The sequence below is a fragment of the Bos indicus genome, chromosome 26 (assembly GCF_029378745.1).
Source record: "Bos indicus isolate NIAB-ARS_2022 breed Sahiwal x Tharparkar chromosome 26, NIAB-ARS_B.indTharparkar_mat_pri_1.0, whole genome shotgun sequence".
Lineage (NCBI taxonomy): Eukaryota > Metazoa > Chordata > Mammalia > Artiodactyla > Bovidae > Bos > Bos indicus.
This window is the reverse complement of record NC_091785.1, coordinates 7,010,936-7,032,875: the sequence shown is the minus strand read 5'-3', so window position 1 is coordinate 7,032,875 and position 21,940 is coordinate 7,010,936. Positions and strand designations below refer to the sequence as shown.

Genomic DNA, 21,940 nt, shown 5'->3' with positions numbered 1-21,940 from the left:
GGAGGTAACAGTTCTGCTTGGAAGGAAAGGACAGACCTTGCTGCTCCCTCTCTGTTCTCCTTTAGCGCAAAATCCATAGCCGAATGCAAGTGTGCAGATGGTAAACATTATGTCAGAGTGAATTACATGAGTGAACTTTGAAATCACATGAAGGGTAACTTCTGGGCAGTTTCTGCTCATCTCTCACTCTCAGTTTCTTTGTGTATAATGTGAAGCTCGTACACACACTCCCATCAGAATTTGGGGTAAGATTAAATGAGCGGTCAGGATGGAAAACACTTTGTACAGTGGCTCCTCAGGTGGTTAAATACAATAAATGTTAAAAATCATTTTTATTTCTTAAGAAATAGTAGGTATAGGGATGGGAAGGGAGTGTTTAGGGCTTCTTACCCAGTCCTATGGGACTAGAGCATGAAGTTAAAATGGAGAGTCCACAAAAAACAGGGGCCAAAAGGAGGCCACACTGTGGAGGTTTTAATGCCCAGAAAACAGTTCCAACTTGATGCAAATACAGTGAGGAAATATCCAGTCTTTAGGCAGTCAGCTAATGTGATCATGTGTTTTAGAAGGTTCGTTCTAAGGATATAGATATAGAACAGGTGAGTCATTAGGAAACCTTCCACTGAGGGAACAATTTCTGCTGTGAAAGCAGAATCGTTTTTATAATTTGTGAGTCATTTTGAGTATTGTTGTGTTTATTAGTTATAGATTTCTTTTGAAATGTATTTTAAGAGTTTTTGCATTAATGGTATCATAATTGTAATGCTAAAATATTAATGCAAATCTATCCTGAAAAATTGCCAGTATGATGATTCCACTTTCAAGAACTATATTAACTCTAAATACAAAGTTTTATTTTGAAGCTGACTTGCCACAAACACTGTTCTGTAAAGCGAGGTATGCAAGGATTCAGACAGTGAAGAAGGCAAGAAACCAAAACTACTTCCTTTTGTGCTTCTGAATTCATTGTATAATACTTGCTTTTATCACCCTGACATTTTCTCTTTACATCATGAAAAAAATGAATGGGATGCATTTTGGTGATAGTCATGAATGCATGTATTTTTCAAAAGAAAATAATCTTCTTTTGAAAATTTAAAATTGTATGTTTGGTTGGATAACCTTAAAATACCAAAGATAGATTATAAAAATTAATGAATATATTAAAATATGTAATAGTAGGGACAGAAACATAACTTTTGGTTTTGATCTTATACAAATTATATCAACAACAAAAATTCAGATGACAAGGTAAATATAGAATAGTTGTATATCTAAAAGCTAAAATGTTTTGTAACATCTGATTGAAAGGATGGATTAAGTACAAAAGGAATCAGAAAACTACAGGTTTAACTTGAGGCAAATCTTGTACTTTTCCTCCCTCTAGTGGTAGTTTTAAGAACTGCGCTATCTTCATAGAAATTCTCATAGAGTGGCTAAAGAGAGCAAGCGCAGGAAATATCCAAAGTGTACCCTGAGGCCCTGACTAACTAAGGCAGAAGAGAGCTAGTTGACTTTAGAGAATCTTCAGAATGCTTCCAAGCATGCAAAAAGAACTGTTAGTTTGGCACCACAGACAGCTGTTTTGATTATTCTTGCTTATATCTCCTTAGACCCTTTTGTAACATGAGATTACTAAACTCAGAAAGGAAGCTTGAATTTTCATCTTGGTCAAAGGAGGCACACATGAGACACAAATGACACTGAGTCTCAGAAGCTCTGGGAGCTGGGCCCTTAGCAAACATGCTCCTGGGCTTGGGATCCTGTGGGAAGCCAGCAGACAGCTAACAGAATGCCAGGGAAATCAGGGTGATACTCTTTTACATGGATTTGGCAAGATCCTCGAAATGAAGTTGCCCTGACAGGACAAAGAGGTTTGCTATAAAATTTCAACTCAAGAGTGATAGTTATATACAACATCCACTTTAGAAAGACACTTTTTAAAATTGAAATTGAAGTTACGTATTTTCTCATCTTTGCCTTTAAGCATTAGTTTAGTCCCAGAATTAGATGCAATTAGTAAAAGCAGGTCTGTAGAGCACCTTAGATAGGTTTTGATTCCTATGGCTGGAACTAGATACCCATTTTTTTCCATGGCCCTTACAGAGAATTGAACCTTTGGCCTTTATGTGGTTGTGTGTGTGTGTGTGTATATCTATATATATATATATTTTTTTTTTTTTTTCCAGATCACCTTGATCCTGTTATGAGAATTAAATGGATCAAAATGTCTCTAAATTTTCATATAGTTTTGTTTAAACCCAGTGACTGTACAAGTGTTTACATAATACTTCTAAAAGCTCTTCAGTTTTCACAAATGCAAGCTTTTTCTTCGTAGGCAGACAATTGCTTTTAACCAGTGAGTTCAGATGCGCCACTGGAGTGAATTTAATAGCCTGGAGATCCTGTTTCACTTTCTGAGAGAACAGATCCTATAAACTGCACTCTCTGTGCCATTCCACTTCCTGTCCTCAACGATGGGGATGCAGGGAAACAGCTGTTGTGTGGGAACTGTTCGGAGCTCTGTTTCTCAAACCACAGGTCATGCAAGGGTGGTTATGTAGGCTCTGTTTCCCTTCCTTCCAAAATAGTACCCAAGGCTCTTCTGACCTTGCCTCCTTCCACCTCTGAATCGTAAGCCTACTAGGGTGTAAGTTTATCCTACTTCCTTTTGTTGTATTTATTTTTAATTGAAGAGGAATAAATGCATATCCTGAAAGAGGCTACAGTTCCCTTGAGAGATCTGCTAGGTAAAATATCTATAAGTATATGTGACTGAGTTCTTTCGGTTACAGGGTTAACATCCAGTGAATCTCCCAATCTAAGGTCTAAAGCAAACCACCTCAGTCTGAATTATATATTTTAATAGACTTTTTTTTAACCTTACTCCTAAATGGTATATAGGGAGATTTAATTATTTTATATGGTTAGTAGAGAATCTGCCTGCAATCCAGGAGACCCAGGTTTGATCCCTAGTTCAGGAAGATACCCTGGAGGAGGGCATGGCAACCCACCCAGTATTCTTGCCTGATGAATCCCATGGAGAGAAGAGCCTGGCAGGTTACAGTCTATAGGGCAGCACAGAGTTGAACACGACTGAAGTGATTTAGCATGCACACACATAGACGCAAGCATTTACTAAGGTTTACCATTATTCAAATGCCAAAGAATAAACAATATGCAATGGGTTAAAGGATATGCTGCCTAGATTATACTGAAGAAGGTGGAAACAAGTTTCCTTAGAAGCTTGAGGCAGCTGAGGCAGATGCCCTACCTGGAAGACACACTGGTCCACTCTGCCTTGTTGACTGTATAGACATCACAAAATATATTTTAGTAATGACCATGTTGTTAGTCCTTCTCTTCCTCCTTAACTCTGTAGTTGTAATTTGCATGAAGAATGAAATTGCTATTTTTGCTTTTCATTTCAATGACTTTCCTTAGGAAATTCATGATTTAGAAAGTAAGTTGAAGTTGCTTTCATAAAAATAGGATGAGGAATTCTTTTTAAAGAATTTATTCTTAATTGGAGAATAATTGCTTTACAATATTGTATCGATCTGCCATATAACAGTGTGAATCAGCCCTAAGTATACACATATATTCTCTCCCTCTTGAACCTCCCTTGCACTCTTCCCCATCCCACCCCTCTAGGTTATCACAGAGCACAAGGTTGGTCTCCCTGTCTTCAAAAGCAACTTCCCACTAGCTGTTTTACATATGGTAATATACATGTTTCAGTGCTGCTCTCTCCATTTGTCTCACCCTCTCCTTCCTCCACTGTGTCCATGAGTCTGTTCTCTATGTCTGAGTCCTTATTCCTGCCCTGTGAATACATTCATCAGTACCATTTTAAATGAGGGACTCTTAATAGATGGCATCTATCAGAGGGTTCATGGGGTTCTCAAGGCAAGAATACTGGTTTGCCATTTCCTTCTCCAATATGGATGTAAGAGTTGGACTATAAAGAAAGCTGAGCGCCAAAGAATTGATGCTTTTGAACTGTGTTGGAGAAGACTCTTGAGAGTCCCTTGGACTGCAAGGAGATCCAACCAGTCCATCCTCAAGGAGATCAGTCCTGAATATTCATTGGAAGGACTGATGCTGAAGCTGAAACTCCAATACTTTGGCCACCTGATGTGAAGAACTGATTCATTGGAAAAGACCCTGATGCTGGGAAAGATTGAAGGTGGGAGGAGAAGGGGACGACAGAGGATGAGATGGTTGGATGGTATCACCGACACAATGGACATGAGTTTGAGTAAGCTCCAGGAGTTGGTGATGGACAGGGAGGCCTGGCATGCTGCAGTCCATGGGGTCACTAAGAGTCGGACACAACTGAGCGACTGAACTGAACTGACTGATCAGAGTCAGTGCCTTTTGCCTGGTGTGGCGATCACAAGCATAAGGCCATCATTAAGAAATACTGAATCCAAGTAATTCTCATTTTAAGAATTGACAAGACAGTCGTAGAAAGGACAGACAGAAAGTATTAGATATTTCTTAGCCTTCTGGCTGATTTGTGCTTAAGTCGGATGTAATTCCTTCTTGATTGAGCACAAAGATACTGAATTGTGTGAACAGCTGAAATACAAAATCTTTGGTCATAGCAACTGAGGCAGTGTTCTCTTAACCTAAACTGAAGCTTTAACTTTGAATAATTTGGATTTGATTTTACTTTTTTAAAAATTTTATTCTATATTTATCACTCTTGGAAATATTTTTAATGCAAAAGTAGGGTGGTTATTTTGTATTGTTAAATTTAAAAATTAATAAGGTTTGGGATGCTTTTTCTAGGTGAACTGCCCTTTAGGTATCTTCCAAATATTTGATAGTAAAGAAATCATTATCATTTTCTGGTCCTCCCCAAAAATGCCATTGATCTTTCTGAGTCTTATCATCATTAATTCTTCAAACCTTTTAACAAAATATAATTTAATGCTAATAATTCTATTATCCAAGAGCCTGTTGAGCAAATGAGACAATATTACCCACTTGTATTTCACCATAATAAAATTCAGCAGAAGTTAGAGAAACTGTGCATGACAGGCAAATGATAGCACTATTTGAAATGAAACGAAAATGGGAAAATAAAGAAAAGAAGCATGTCCCCTTGCAGGACTTCTTTATTTTCATAGTGAGCTTTTCTATAAGGAATTCTTCCTTTCTGTGTTCACACTAGAGGTAAATGACTCATCAAACATTTACATACTCGTAGGAATAGATTTTGAGCATGGAGGCTTTAATTAGCCATGCACAACCCATTTACAAGCTTATGAGAATTGGAAAAGTCATGGGAAAATAAAATAAAGAAATTAACTGAAAAGAACAACAATGATTTGGCCAATTAGAAAATGCAATTATACTGTTTTCCTTCAGATTACAAACTGCCTGCATGAGTATTCAATAATCCTTTGAGTCTAAAATGCATTCACTGATAATCCAGAATATGATAGTCATTACCAGTAAGGTAGGAAATAAATATTAACAACAAATAATCCCAACACCTTACTCTATATATTATTCTCTCCCCATAGTTTTTTTTTTTTTCCCCCCAGCTTGCTAACAAACTACTAAACTGATTTTTCCTAACACCTACTAATGAACAGTATGATTCCTGAAGTCACCTATTAGAGAGGAGGAGATGAGCTGGGAGAAATCCAAATAACCCTTCATGGGCTAACAAAGTGTTGGCTAACCAAAAACTGGCTGAAAACACTCACCCTCTTATCTGTTGGTTTGAGTACTTTTTAGTGTTGCTCACCCAAGTGAATTTATACATGAATACTCAGGGCCCAAAGAAATCACTACTTCTGACCCTCTTTGCAATGAAATACTGGACATATTTATGATTATCCTCCAAGATCAAACCATGCCATGTGTCTTAAAATACTGCAAAGGGAAGGAAAGAGGGAACCAAGATAAACATGCATTTCCGATTCACTTTGCTGAAGTAATTTAATAAATTCCCTTGGAGAGAAAGTTTGAAAGTTCAAGGTCATGTTTAGGTCATATATCCCAAATGACATGTTTTGGTAAACAAATAAGCAAAATAAACTCCATTTTTCTGGGATTCCTTCCAGTAAGCAGATTAAAAAAAAAAAAAAAAAAAGTGACTTTGGTTCTTCTAAACTGCAGGACAAAATCCAGAAGCCTGAGTCTGTGATTCAGGGTCTTCTGGGTGTGGCTCCCAGCATCCTCCAACCCCACTGCTGGGCCAGTTGTTTCCTAAGTGGTTTTCAGTGACTTTTTGAAAGGCAAATGTCATCTAGAAACTGTTGCAGATCCCACTCTGAGTGCTGTTTACATTTTGCTTACACCATTTTGTCATTACGTTTTTCGTGATTCAGTCATATAACTGGTCATTATACTACTTCCCATCATGGCAGGAACCACATTTTATTCATTTGGGATACTTTCATTTCTTCTGGCACCTTGCCCATGTCTTTCCTACAGGAAGGAATCAAATGGTGATTGAGCAGAATTAGACTAATTTCATAACTGTCTTATGTATTAAGATCACAAAAATTTTGTGAATTTAGGATTTAGGATATCCTGAATTTAGGATAATAATTCTGTGATTCTGGGATCAGTCAAATCAGTTATTAGCTGATACTCCTATAAATGTGTCCTAAAACATTTGTGGCCATAAACCCAGTAAGTGCAGAGCTGGTACACAGTGACAGGACAGCCTCTTCTCTGTAGGCACAAGCTTCAATTACATCTCTCCCCTTAAAGATGAAGCCTTTAGAAAATAAGGGGAGATACAGATGAGGTGAGTCTCTGGGTTACAAGTATTAACACATTTTTATTAATTAGGTATTTGTTGAGATCCTTTGTCAAGGGTGATTGGTTTTCCTTATCAGGGTCGAATCCAAGTTCTCTTTATGGCATATAAGGTCCTCTGTGCTGCTGCTGCTGCTAAGTCACTTCAGTCATGTCCGACTCTGTGCAACTCCATAGACGGCAGCCCACCAGGCTCCCCCGTCCCTGGGATTCTCCAGGCAAGAACACTGGAGTGGGTTGCCATTTCCTTCTCCAATGCATGAAAGTGAAAAGTCAAAGTGAAGTCACTCAGACGTGTCCAACTCTTAGCGACCCCATGGACTGCAGCCTACCAGGCTCCTCCATCCATGGGATTTTTCAGGCAAGAGTACTGGAGTGGGATGCCATTGCCTTCTCCGAGCTGGTGTCACACTACTTTTCCATTCCCACTCTCATATAAAGATTTAATCAACTGTTTCTGCAGTTCTATGGACACTCACTCTTGCATCACATGCTTCCTCCCCTCTTCTTGGAATGTTCTTCTTCCATGGTCCATTTGCTGAACTCCAAGCCATTATTAATCAAGTATCTCTTCAGTTGTGTAATGCTAGCTGGCGATGAGTGCTATTGAAGGAAAAGCAGACGGGATGACAAGGGTGCCACTGTGGATAAGGTGTTGGGGATGATCTCGTGGAGGAAGTGACATTTGAGTAGGGATACATTCCCAGAATGTATCCAGGGAGCAGCACTTTCCTGTGAGGGCAAAAGAACATGTTCCCAACATATCAGAGGCCTACGCAGGAGCCCAACAGGGCTGAAGTACAGTCAACAGAACACAAGTAATGAGTAAATGAGGTGGGAAAGAGGGCCAGAGGTCAGGTCATATAGAACCTGGTAGAGCAGAGCAGGGATCTTTAATTTTACTATAGATGGTAAAGCTATTAAAGAGTTAAGAGTAGAGAAATGGCATGATCTGATTTGTGATTTTCGAGTCACTTTAACGCTTTGAATAGAACAAAGTGAAGGTTCTGAATGGAAGCAGACAGACCAATTGAGAGGCTATTTGTAGTTGTCCAGTTCAGAGATGGAGGTGGCTTGTAATAGGGTGGTAGCAGTGGAGGAAATTAGAAGTGACTGGTTTGGGGGACGATTTTGTGTATGTGCTGCTGAAGTGAGCATAGGAGGATACTTTCTGAAGGAGAATTAAATATAGTTCCTGATGAATGAATATGGGACTGAAAGAAAAAGAGACAAATCAGGGAAAACTATTTTTGGTAAATAATGTTTACTGAGATGGGGGAAGGTTTAGGAGGAGCAGTTGTAGGCTGGCAGGGGTGGGCAGTGGTGGCCGGGGCAGAGATCAAGAGTTAAGTTTGGGTAGGTTTTAAATTATGCACCAGACACATGACATTTCTCACAATACTATCCACACAATGTTTGATCTTCCTTTATAAATGGATTATTATGCAATCCTTGAAGGCAAATTCTAAACTGGAACCACGCCAAGGTTGTAAAATCCTCTCTAAATTAGACACCACTTTAGAGATTTGAATAATCCTTTCCTCTTCACCCTGAGGAAGAAGTTCCTTCACTCACCTTTATCAGTAGAGTAACTTCTGGTTTTATTTCTGGTCCCTAACACCCAGAAGCAGCCAGTTTTTCTTGAACAAAAGAATGAATGAAACAGTCACAAGTAGAGGGTGAAAAGGGGGCCCTACTACTCATAGTTTTTTTTACCATTATGCATAAGTGAGAAAAGAAGATATATCTCTGGAAACAAATCTCCTAACATATGTGCTATTCCCAGTTAATATACTTTTCTTTCTTCCATCATCCTTGCTTATTTCTCACATTGTCTCAGAAAGGAGGAGAAAGCATACATTTTCCTCAAGTTGTTTTGGTTTTTATATATTTGTAGCCCTGCTCTCACTTGCTATGCTGGTTCATGGGAGAGAGTTATGGAAGCAGAATAAAGGATTGAGGTAGGGGCGATGTCACGGGAAGACAGTCCATGTAGAAATAGTTATGCAGAGGGTTATTTAAGCAAATTTCTATTGTGTTACATAGTTAAGAAGGCACGGACAAAATCCAATTCAAATAATAATAGTTAATTTAATTAAGAACTACAATTAAAAATGCATCACCAATAGGAATCAACAGTAGTCACACATATTCTTGGCTGCATTCTGTGGGTAGGGTGGTAGGGTACAAAACGTGACCCCTGTCCCCACAGATTGAAATGCCACATAAAGGGTATGTCACAAGGCTAAGGGTCCCATATATGAGGAGGATGGTTAGAATAATAGGAATTCAGTGGAACAGGTCATATAGAAAGGAGGATTTGGGGAATAGGAAATGGGTCGAGGTTAGAATGGGTGAGGAGAGGCAGAAAGAGGGCATCCTAGGGTGTGGACATGACTTGACTGAAGGTGTGAGCACAGGAATGTGTGTGATGCAACTGGGAAAATATTTGACTAGACCTTTTTCTTTTTTTTCCCCTCCAAATCAAATTCATTGAACCTTTTTTTTTGTTGTTATACACATTTTCTCTGTTGCAAAATGAATGAAATCTGGACTGTATTATAATGACTAGTCCTGTGCGTTCCATTTGAGTCATAATTTATTTCTTTAAAAAAAATTCTCAAGTGCTTTGCATATACTTCCTCTATAAACTAATAATGAATTTAAGAATAGTAACTGTATGCTGCTTTATATTAAACCCTTCAAGCATATCCAGTACAGAATCCTGCAACTGGTAGATGCTTAATAGATGCCATCTAAAAGTATGTTAAATGGTCACACGTAGGATTGGAGTGAGTGGGTTACGATGCTTAGTTTCATGTTTTGTTCTGCATTTTCACTTAATTGAGCACTATGTGAGGTAGTCATGCTTTTCTAAACTAATAGATTATTACTACAGTTGAAAACTGTCTGGATTAATAAGCACCCAAAATTTAAAGAACATGTATGTATTCGTTTCCTAGGGCTGCCATAACAAATTCTAGCTGGAGAATAGAAGTTTGAAATCAAGCTATCAGAGTCAGAATCCCTCTGAAGGCTCTAGGGAAGAAGTTTTTCTTGCCTCGTGCTACTTCCGCTGGTTGCTGGCAATCCTAAGTGTTCCTTTGTTTCTGCCTCCATCTTTAAGTGACTGTCTTTCCTCTAGTCATTGGAGTTGAAGTGAAAGTGAAAGTCGCTCAGTTGTGTCCAACTCTTTGTGACCCCATGGACTATACAGCCTATGGAATTCTCCAGGCCAGAATACTGGAGTGGGTAGCCTGGAGTTAGAGCCTACTAATCTAGTATTGGGATTCCCTGGTGGCTCAGTGAATCCACCTGCCAATGCAGGAGACACAGGTTCCATCCCTGGGTCAGGAAAATCCCTGGAGAAGGAAATGGCAACCCACTGTAGTATTCTAGCCTGGAAAATCCCATGGACAGAGAAGCCTGGTGGGCTACAGTCCATGGGGCCACAAAGAGTCCGACATGACTGAGAGGCTAAACACACACACATACATGATCTAGTATTACTTCATCTTAATTAATTACCATCTAAAGAGATGCTGTTTCCAAATGTGGTTATATTCTGTGAGTCTGGGTAGAATTGAGTTTTGGGGAGACACTCGTCAACTCAGTACATGGTGGTGGCCAGATTTTGCAGATGGTCTCTAGTGACCTTTACCGCCTGGTATTCTCACCCTTTCATTGTGCTCCCCCACACTCAATCATGGGTGGCCTGTCATCAGTATATACTGTGAAGGTGACATTGTTTGAAATCTGATGCTAGGTTGTAAAAGACGTTGTGGCTTCCACCTTGCTCTCTGTGTGCGACAGTCACCATAAGATGGAGAACATACAGTGTCTCCTGCCAACAGCTAACCATAGCAGTGAGTTAGCCTGAAATGGGATCCTTCTGTCCCAGTCAAGCCTTCAGAAAACTGTATCTCCAGCTGACATCTTGACTGCAACCTCATGATTAACCCCAAGATAGAACTTCCCAGCTAAGCCACTCCAGACCAACAGACCCATAGAAACTCTGAGATATTAAATGCGTGAAACAACTAATCATTTTAAACCATTAAGTTTGGGGATCATTTTTTAATGCAGCATTAGATAACTAACACATACTTTGGTTCCTGGAATGTTGGTGCTACCATCAAAAAATGTAATGTGTAAGAGAGAAGAATGGAATAGGTAGGTAGACATAAGCTTTGAAGAAACTTAGCTGGAGTCTGATGGCCTTTGAGGAAGCTCCCACTGAGGACATAAAGAAAAGTGAGGAAGATGCTACTGGAAACTGGGGAAAAGGGAACCCTCATGGTGTCAGGAAGTTTGGAAACATTGTCCTCTGTGGTGACGTAGATAGTATAAATATCTGGTGAACTGGATAATGTGGCTAAGGAGTCATTTCCAAGGTGAAGTGTTGAAGGTGCAGCTTGGTTTCTTCTTGCTGCTTATGGAAAATGTGATATGAGAGAAATAAATTAAATGAAGGAATGCCAAAAAGGAATGAGCCAGGACTTTCTGGTTTTAATAATTCTTGGCCTCTCTAGATGACAAATGATGCTAAAATTAAGAAGTGACTTCCAAGCAAAATCGAATCCTGGACACTGTCAGGAAACAATGAGATAAATATGAAGCTAAAGTCATGCCTGTGAAATCTTTCGTGATGACCTCAGGAGTACTTAAAGTTTTGTCTCAGAGACCTATTCAATCAGACAATAGAGTTTCTAAAATGTCTAAGGGTGTTGTGCCTCAGCTGTCTCAGCAGAAGCCTGAAGTTGAAAAAACCTTATGTTAAAGAGATCTGCAGGTATGGCTTTTGTCTATGGAATGAACTTAAGCAGAATTCATCAGAGACCCACGAAGTTAAGAGAATCATACTGACAAAGCATCACCAGCTTGGACCAAAAGCAACCAAGGCCACACAAAATGCAGAGGGCTTCAGAACCTCACATTTCTCGTCAACTTCAAAAATGAGCAGCTTTCAATTTCAAAAATGGGAAACTAAGTATGACTTGGAAAGAAGTGATGATCCAGAGGGAAGAGTCAAAAAGAAAAACAAGAGAGAGAGAGAATTAAGTCCAAGTATTTAATCCTCATCAAAGAACTGCCAGCTTTAAAATGGCCTTTAGTGAGCCTCACTCCCTGGTTTTCATGCCCTGTCTTCACCTCTCACAGTGGATGACCACTGCTCATGTGACCAACAGAACTGTGGGAGTAACTGGTGTGTGATTTTTGAAGCTAGGTTATAAAACACTGTGGCCTCTGCCTGACTGTCTGAGATTCCCTGCTTTGGGAGGAAGCCAGTCACCATGTCATGAGGACGCGCAGGCAACTTGTGGAGAAACACCCATGGAGAGGACCTGGGAGGCCCTGCCAGCAATGAACACCAGCTTGTCAACTATTTGAGTGAGCTGCCTTGGAACCAAACCCTCAGTTCTAGTCAGGCTTCAGATGACATCTCCATGAGAGACCCCAAGACAGACTGCCTGGATAAGCTAATCCCAAATTCCTGACTCACAGAAATGATAAGATGATAGATGTTTATGGTTATTTCAAGCCAATACATTTTAGATAATTTGTTCTGCAGTGTTAAATCCTTACTGTATAAGCTTTATTAGGATCTAATATAGAAAGCATGCTGAATGAATATGCTACAGTAAATTTTATTTCAAGAAGTAAATCAATGAATCTTTATTGTTTTGTTTTGCTACTACTTAAGATTATTTGAAAGCAGCATATTTCATCATACTTAATTCTTTGCATACAGAGATAAAAATAGAAACTTTATTAAATATTGTTTTAAAAGAAACTCTGCGAGTTCTAGATATTAAGTTGTATTGATTTTTAAATAATATGAATATTCACATAGGGATTCACTAAGTCAGTGAAGAAATTAAGTCAGCAAATGGGGAGCTGTAGTAGATATTTTTCACTTAATTCACACACACACACAAAGATAAATTGGTCTAAAATGAGACTTTAAAAATCAACATATATTTTATTGAGTGTCTATTATAGGCTTAATATTTCTAAATATGCAATAAATGCAAAATAGGATAGTGTTTCTTTCTTAAAGTAGTCTTTTTTTAAAATTATAAACCAAAAAGCTAAGTGAATACTAAAACTTTTAATAAAAATTAAAATAGACTTTTATGCTGTTGGGTTTAGTACTTTCAAACTTCAGAATTCTAGAAGCAGAGTTGGTTAAGTGTTCATGAGAATAGTTTGGATAGTTAGATAAATGTCACTTTATTGATGTTTGAACTTGGGAGTCTGTTGAGGATGGAGATGAGAGTATTCCATCACCATCTGCTTCTCTGTTTCCAGGGTTGAGAGACTGTGTGAATGAGTTAGAGGGCCTTGCCCTCCAGTAAACAGTCCTTGATCTCCCTTTAGAATCATCCGTTTGATGCCTCAGAGCCAGTGAACTGGGGTGGGAGGGTCACCCCTTTTAAGAAGTCAGTATAGTTCACCCATGGGAGAAGCATATTATTCTTCAGGGAAAATTTGCTTACTTCTACCCTCTCCTGTTGTTTAGGACTACCCAGATGTCCCCTAGGAAGAAAATGGTCAAAGACAGATAGGTTTTAGTCTCTTAATGCTAACGAACCAAAGTCAACCCATTCTTAAATCGCAACCCCACTACAATAATATGAATTGCTACCTAGATTCATGGTCTTTGTATTTCACAACCTTTCATTTTCTTATAAATATTTATTATGGGCCAGTGAGTTAAGTAAATCTTCACCACTGAAAACACTAAACATGTGATATCATGGGACTTTGTAGGTAAGTAAATAGATGATGATGGTAAGAATCAGATGGTGATTTGCAGCATAGATTCTAGACTCAGACTTGCATAGAAAACCCATTTCTATTCCTTACAAGCAATGTGATCTTGGAAAGTTAGTAAACTGTCTGTGCTTTAGTTTCCTCGGGGATGGGTTGTTTTTGTGAGAATAAAGTAGAAGTGTAAAGCATTTAGTATAATGACTGTCACATACTATGCTTTCACTAGGTAAAATAGATATATGTGTTTGTTAATGTTGTTGATAGAAAAACACACTGCCTTGTATTAATGCTGTTTATTCCAAGGATACTAGTGAACTCCAACATGCTAAATTCAATGATTTTTGATTCTCATTTCTTATCCAGTTTGACCTGTACATAGCTTTTGATACAACTGGCTACTTTTTCTTGTAACAATTTTTCACTTGGCTTTCACTCTATTCTCCTGGTGTTTTCTTCTTCACTGGCTATTTCATCTCTACTTACTTCTTTGTTGGTTCCTCTTGATCTCTGTGACCTTCCAGTTTTTGTGTGATGCAGGGCTCAGTCCTTGGATCTCCTCTCTGACTATACTTTCGTCCTTGGTGATCTTGGGTTGTCTCATAATTTTCAGTACCATCTATATATTGGTGACCCCCAGGTTTATATTTCCAGTCCAGAGGTCTTTTTGAACATCAGATATCCAATGGCTATGAATCATATACATCACAAACTTAAAATATCAAAACTGAACTCCTACTTTTCCTCCAAACCTGGTATTTTTGCATTTTTCCATATTTCAATAAATAGAGTTGTCTTTCCCATTTTTGAGGCTCAGAACTTTAGAATCATCCTTTTTCTCTTTCACTTACACTTCATATTCATCTAACATCAGATCCTGTCGACTCAACTTTCAGAATATGTCCCTACACTAGCCACTCTGAGTTACCGTCTCAGTGCACACCATGTCTTTTCTGGTCGGAATTATTGCAGTGGCTTCTGACTTGTTTCCATATTTCCACCTGTGTCCTCCTATTGTCTATTTTCAACCTAGTGTCTATAAAAAAGAGACTGCTCAAAACCTTCCACTCAGAGTGAAAGTCAAATCCTCCCAGTGGTCTGTGAGGCCATAGGCAATTTGATGCCTTCTGCCAGCCACCTGGCCCCCAGTCTCATCTCTTCCTCCTCTTCCCTGCCTTCCCTCAGTTCCAGCCTCTATAGTGAACACATACCAGACACACTCTTGCCTCAGAGTAACTACAGTTTGTTTCCTCTGATCAGAATACTCTAACCCCAGATTTCACATGGGCCAGGCCTTCACAAGATATCTCCTTTTCAGTTAGACTTTCCCTAATTCAGTTCAGTTCAGTTCAGTCACTCAGGCGTGTCTGACTCTTTGCGACCCCATGAATCACAGCACGCCAGGCCTCCCTGTCCATCACCAACTCCCGGAGTTCACTCAGACTCACGTCCATCGAGTCAGTGATGCCATCCAGCCATCTCATCCTCTGTTGTCCCCTTCTCCTCCTGCCCCCAATCCCTCCCAGCATCAGTCTTTTCCAATGAGTCAACTCTTCGCATGAGGTGGCCAAAGTACTGGAGTTTCAGCTTTACCATCATTCCTTCCAAAGAAATCCCAGGGCTGATCTCCTTCATAATGGACTGGTTGGATCTCCTTGCAGTCCAAGGGACTCTCAAGAGTCTTCTCCAACATCACAGTTCAAAAGCATCAATTCTTCGGTGCTCAGCCTTCTTCACAGTCCAACTCTCACATCCATACATGACCAATGGAAAAACCATAGCCTTGACTAGATGGACCTTTGTTGGCAAAGTAATGTCTCTGCTTTTCAATATGCTATCTAGGTTGGTCATAACTTTCCTTCCAAGGAGTAAGCGTCATTTAATTTCATGGCTGCAGTCACCATCTGCATTGATTTTGGAGCCCAAAAAATAAAGTCTGACACTGTTTCCATGGTTTCCCCATCTATTTCCCATGACGTGATGGGACCGGATGCCATGATCTTCGTTTTCTGAATGTTGAGCTTGAAGCCAACTTTTTCACTCTCCACTTTCACTTTCATCAAGAGGCTTTTTAGTTCCTCTTCACTTTCTGCCATAAGGGTGGTGTCATCTGCATATCTGAGGTTATTGATATTTCTCCTGGCAATCTCGATTCCAGCTCGTGCTTCTTCCAGTCCAGCGTTTCTCATGATGTACTCTACATATAAGTTAAATAAGCAGGGTGCAGAGATCAAATTGTCAATATCCGCTGGATCATGGAAAAAGCAAGAGAGTTCCAGAAAAACATCTATTTCTGCTTTATTGACTATACCAAAGCCTTTAACTGTGTGGATCACAATAAACTGGAAAATTCTGAAAGAGATGGGAATACCAGACCACCTGACCTGCCTCTTGAGAAATCTGTATGCAGGTCAGGAAGCAACAGTTATAACTGGACATGGAACAACAGACTGGTTTCCCTAAATACCAGAGTTAAAATTTGTAGTCCCCTAGCTCCTGTTCTGGCAGCCCTAGTCCATCTTCTTTGCCTAATTTTGTTCTATAGTATTTACCACAATTTAACATACTGTATTTTACTTGTCTGTCTTCCTCCTCTACCAGTATGTAAAGCACATGAAGGGGGAAGACTTTTTTTTTTTTTTTTTGGTATATTGTGTCCACTGCTGTATTCTTAGCCTCTATTTTTAACAGTGGCTGACATATGCTTGATTTACTGGTAATTTGCTAAAAATATTTCATGATATCATAGAACTGCCTGATTCTGTTGAAAATATAGGAACTTTGAGTTTCATCTTCATTGTAATGTTCAGGTTGCTTAAATGGTCTAAAATAATTCCAAGGTTTTATTTCACCTTGTCTTAGCTGGTTCATTATTTACCGTAGTGTCTCAAGTGTCTTTTAGCATAACTGACTTGTATCATTTACCAATCTCAAGAGAGTTAGATTGGTAAATGCTAAAAAGATTACAGAGTTTTCCTGGAATCAGTCTGTCTCTCACAGCAGGCTCATTCTGTCATTAGCCTGGGGATAATTTTTGTAACTCTTGGTCACTTGGTTTCCATTATAAAACATGCAGGGCAAAGGTCATGTCTTACCCACATTGAAAATGTACTTTGTGGTTTTAGGTCAATTGAGATATTATTTCCATGCTGAAAAATAAGGACTGAAAAATGTGTCATAACCAGTTGTGAAATGGGTCAAGCCTGCCCTAGGCATCTCTCAGAGGCTTGCACCATTGGCAGGGACAGCTGAATTCCTGATCACAGGGTGTTCCAGTGAACATCAGGAACTCCAGAGCAGGAAAAAAAAAATAAGTTGTTTGCCTTCTTTCAGGACTATTAGATGTCTTGTAACTATCATTTAAGTAAATGTCACAATCCATGGGGGGAAAAAGGACTGAAAACTTTATGAATTGGATCAAATGGCTGTCATCGTCATTGATTTGAACTTAAGGTATACTTTTAATTCCTCTGAAAGTGGGCAGACGTTGTTCAGTGTCATTAGATCTAGTGTTACAGGGGGCGGGTGGGGCGGGGCGGGGAATGAATACATAATCCTAAATTGCAAGAGATCTCATATTTTGTCAGACACCTGTTCTTAGTGGAAGAGAATTTTAACATGTGGTCCTTGAAGCAGATTGAAGAATTATTGTTATTCATTATTATTCGTGAAGTATAGCCAAAGGAAGATAGTGTATGAAGGCAACATGAAGACAGGAGTTAGTTCCAAACTCCTCTCACATCATTTGTAAGATTTTCAGCCCCATTTCATGAGTAATACCGATAAGGAAATACTTCTTATCCAGCCAACACTTGGTGGTAACACTTAAGAGTCTTTTCTTTCCCTTGAGGTACAACAGAGGATAAAATGTATTCAATTCAGAAATGACATATAGATTGTACAAACGGAAGGCAGTTTTCTCACAAGAACTAATTACACATAATAATATTAAAAGACCTAAATAGGAGAAACATCTGTAAATATCATACCAGGTTGACAAGTACCCAAAAGTTTCCTCTTTTCAATTCCTGATGAAATTGTAGTGCGCATGTGCCCAGTTATATTATTATTGTTTCTCTATGGGTAATGAGGGAGACATTGTTTTGTACACAATGAAAAACTGATCATTTTTCCATGTTACTTCTTAACTTTATGTTTCTGATTTCAGATCTCCTTCCCCTTCCAGAGGAAGTTAGCGATGCCATAGCTTTAAATGCCTGTTTTAGCTGCAAAACTCAAATGTTCACTTTCTGTTAGAAAATCTAAAGCAGGTGGTATACATTTTCTCATGATTTGGAATTCTTTAAAGGCACGTCAATTTGAAGTTCAAGTGTGGGTAGGTTAAGCCGAAGTCATCATCCTGGTAACATTCTTCCAAATGAAAAGAAAACCTTTCTTCTGAAATGCAGTTTTCTGTGCAATTGTAGTTCTCAATTGCATCACTGCCATAAACATTACAGCCTCATTTTCATTTACTTGGTCTAAGTTTCCCAACTGATTTGGATTTTCAATAGAAAGTAAAAGATGTGAAATGAAGAGGTAGCAGCTAAACCAGGAATTTAAGCCACTGCACTGCTGATCTCAGAAAGAATCTGGTCTGGAAGGAGGAGACCTGAACTTAAAGGGGCCGTAGCTGTTGCTGTTAAAACTTTTAGGGAGTATCATTTGACTTGGAAGCCTCTGCTTTTTTGCATTTGTCCCAACCAGGCAACCCTTATTTAAAAAGTGATCAAATCAAGCCTGAGAATGAGAGGCCTATGTTTCAGGTTTTTCTCTTGTGGTTCGTAATGCTCTTCTGTGTATTTCCTGCTAGGCTGTGTACCTGCTCCTCTTTACTAAGTAAGCTTCTCGAAGAGCACATGGCACAGTGCCAGGCACATGAAGAAAGAGATGTTTGATTTTAGTGGAGCACACAGACATGGAATGATAACAGTAGAATTATATGCATGGTGAAGATGCTCTTCTTGATCGTGCTCTTATGTGTCCATGTCTGGAGGACTATGGGCCTTAGTCAGAACCTGTGCAATACAGACCAGGCTCTTCAGGTCAGCATCCCTAGGTGGAAATAGACCACTGATAATAATTGCTAAAATTGCTAAAATGGATATCCATGAAATGACTGCAATAAGTGGATTCCAAAGCCTTATCGTGTCACCTTCATCTCAAAAACATTTAGCTTTTTTAATGAGTATTTTTCCACTGCCATAAAACAGCCCCATGCGATGTTAACTGTATCATATATTATAAGCATAGCTAATAAATTCATGTAACATGATGAAATGTTGCAAATGTGCTTTGATGGAGCCTAAAAAAAAAAGAAAACAGATCTTTTGTGTCTTTTTTTTTCTTCTATTGTCATTTGTCAGTAAAATGATAAAGAAGGAATTTTCTCTTTCTTCAATTTATTTTATCTCCAAAACTCACCTCTGGGAATGTTCCTCTAATAAACATTATTCAGTGGGGTAAAGACAGTATGCTCTAATAAGCCTTTATCAAAGGAGTGTTATAATTAGTTACCAAAGGCAAGCAAGTAAAAGGTTGGACATTCAGCCATCCCTCTCTGAACCTTTGTACCTTTGCAGGTACAACTCTTTGGTCCAGAATGGGGCATGTGCAGTTTCACCCGCATGTTAATAAACCCGTGAGATCCTCTGTGCCACTAGAACTTGACCAAGTCTTAGTCTTGTTTCCCAATGAACTGCCCTCAAGGTGACTTTACAAAGTGACACATATTAAGTAAAGCCCCAGGAAAATGGGAGAGGGGTCTGTTTGCAGGGTTAAGTCACTGAGCAGCTTCTTGGCAATTCTGATTTTGGCAACGATTCGTCCTCGGAAAGGACGCCCTCACACTTTCTGCGAATGCCTCTCAAGACTGTGTTTCAGGCATTTCCAGGCTCTGGATTACCATGGTTACTGTCTGACTCTGTATCTATTGCTTGACTGGGAATAAGAGCATGGTGATGTATGCTCTGCCTCTCAAGCTCAGGGAATAGTTGAAGGTAAGATCTTATTCTGAAGCAACATGAGAGCTTTGTGCTTTTCTTTCGTCCACATGACAACTCATAAATTCCATATTCTCTAAGAGTAACTCCCAGTAAAATTGAAAAAAGCTATATTAAATTTCAAAAGGAGACCCTCACATACTCAAAAGACATGAAATTGTATTATACAGCAGCAGTAGAAAGAGTTAACAATATCTCATGGGAGCATCATAACCACCAATGAAATCATTGTAATTAAATTGAATATAAAGAAAAGAAGTAAAATATCAACTTTATGGCATATTTGCACATTCCTAAATTAATTTTTATCTCTATATAGTAACATACCATTTATTTCTAGTTGGATTGCTAATCTACTACCTAGATCCTAGTCCAGTGGAGAGAAAGACAACTTAGAACACAGCCATGGACAGAAAGATCAGGCAATTAGTAATAACAAGGAAAAGCACTTTGCATGCAATAAAACATCCATGGGAGGTAGTGATCGTTTTATTATTATTTATTGCTTAGTTTTCTTTCTCATATATTGTCTCATTTACTATAACTCAATGGAGTTGGTTTGGTTAGCATGTCCATCAAAGAAAGAAAAGTGAGGCACAGAGGGATCCTGTGGCTATTGAAACTCTCATTGCCACTGAATAATGGAGCTAGGATTTGTCCAAAGGCTTCCCCAGTGGCTCAGTGGTAAAGAATCCACCTGCGATGCAGGAGATGAAGGAGAATGTGGGTTAGACCCCTCAGTTAGGAAGATCCCCTGAAAAAGGAAATGGCAACTCCCTCCAGTATTCTTGCCTGGAAAATCCCATGGATAGAGGAGCTTGGTGGGCTACAGTCCATGGGGTCACAAAGAGTTGGACATTGCCTCTGGAGGTACTCACTGATTGCAAAAAGTATAAATATTATAGTTGCAATTATAACAAATTTGGCTATCTGGTTTTATAGCTTGCAGAAAATGAGTGTGTCTGGATTGGAAATGGGAGATAAGATGGATAGGCTTCCTATCAACAGATAATACCTAAAAATCGAGCAACTAATAACAAATACTATAGAAGTTTTATTAAAGTTATCTTAAATAGAGGTAACAGCACACTAATTCCTTGTATAAAATGATGGTCTGGGGTCATCTTCTGAATGCTCTACTATATTCACTAAATTATGCTTTAAATGGTTTGAAAGAAAGTAATCCATCCTAGAAATATTGATCCCCCATAATAAACAAATGATCTCGTTTGTTATGTCACCTAAGAAAGACCTTTATTTAAAAAAAGTGGCAAATCTACATGGTAATTAGAAGGGACTCGCTTTGATAATCATTTTCTAAAAAGATGGTGCTAGATAATTGGGGTCTTACTATTAAAGAAATGGAGAAGGAAATGGCAAACCACTCCAATATCCTTGCCTGGAGGATCCCATGGACAGAGGATCCTGGTGGGCTGCAGTCCAGAGGGTCGCAAAGAGCTGGACATGACTGAGCGACTAACACTATTAAAGAAATAGTCACACTCATCAGTATGCTTCAAAGATCCAGGGTCTAGAAAGTATCCACCTTAGACAACTTTCCGTAAAACTTAAACTAATGATTGAAGAGCTTTTTACCGTCAGTAGATTCTTGATCTGATGCTAGATATGGTCTCATTTGTTATGTCACCTAAGATAGGTCTTCTTGAACAAATTGTCCAGCAGTACTCTAAACTGTCATATTTAAGATTAGACGGAGAGGATAGACTTCTACTCCGTATATATAAATGTGTCCTGGACAAACTTGACAAGGCCTGCAAGTGTAACGTTAGCAGCCCGAAACTTAAAACTGCAGTAATTCTTATTGATGATTTTTTTTTACATCTTTATTTTCTAATTAGCAAGTAACGCTCTAGAAATTAATATTCATGTTCACTGAAACTATTTCAAATCTTGTGTCTTACATTAAACATAGATTTGAGCCTTATTTCAGCTTCATACATAGGCTGGAACACAATTTATAGACATGAAAATAGTTAACTTTGTGCAAGTCGAATAACTCACTCCATCAACATCATCTTGTGGCCCATGCTAGTGACTTGATTCTCCACTGACTTCAGCAAGAAAGGCCGATAGCAATCCAGTTTCTGAAATGGGTATCAATGTAACAGTGGATGTGTTGGCACCAGAATGTCAGTGTATTAACTTTTTAAAAGATAAAACCGCACAGACTAACTCACACACTCTCCCTTATTACCTATTTTCTATTATTTTTCTGAAGTGGTATCTTTATGCAAATAGCATAATAGTATAATTTCATTATTACTGAAATTTCCTTTGCAGTCAGTGAAAATAAGCACTACTAAAAATAGATTTTCTCAATTTGTAATTATTTCTCTCATGTTTTATATATTGTATAT

The 21,940-nt window shown here is 38.8% G+C and overlaps 1 protein-coding gene across 5 annotated transcripts in view; it reads left to right on the top strand.

Moving 5' to 3' along the window:
• Positions 1-21,940, top strand: part of PRKG1 (protein kinase cGMP-dependent 1) — a 1,416,234-nt gene that overhangs the window by 1,326,509 nt on the left and 67,785 nt on the right. The window lies entirely within an intron of this gene.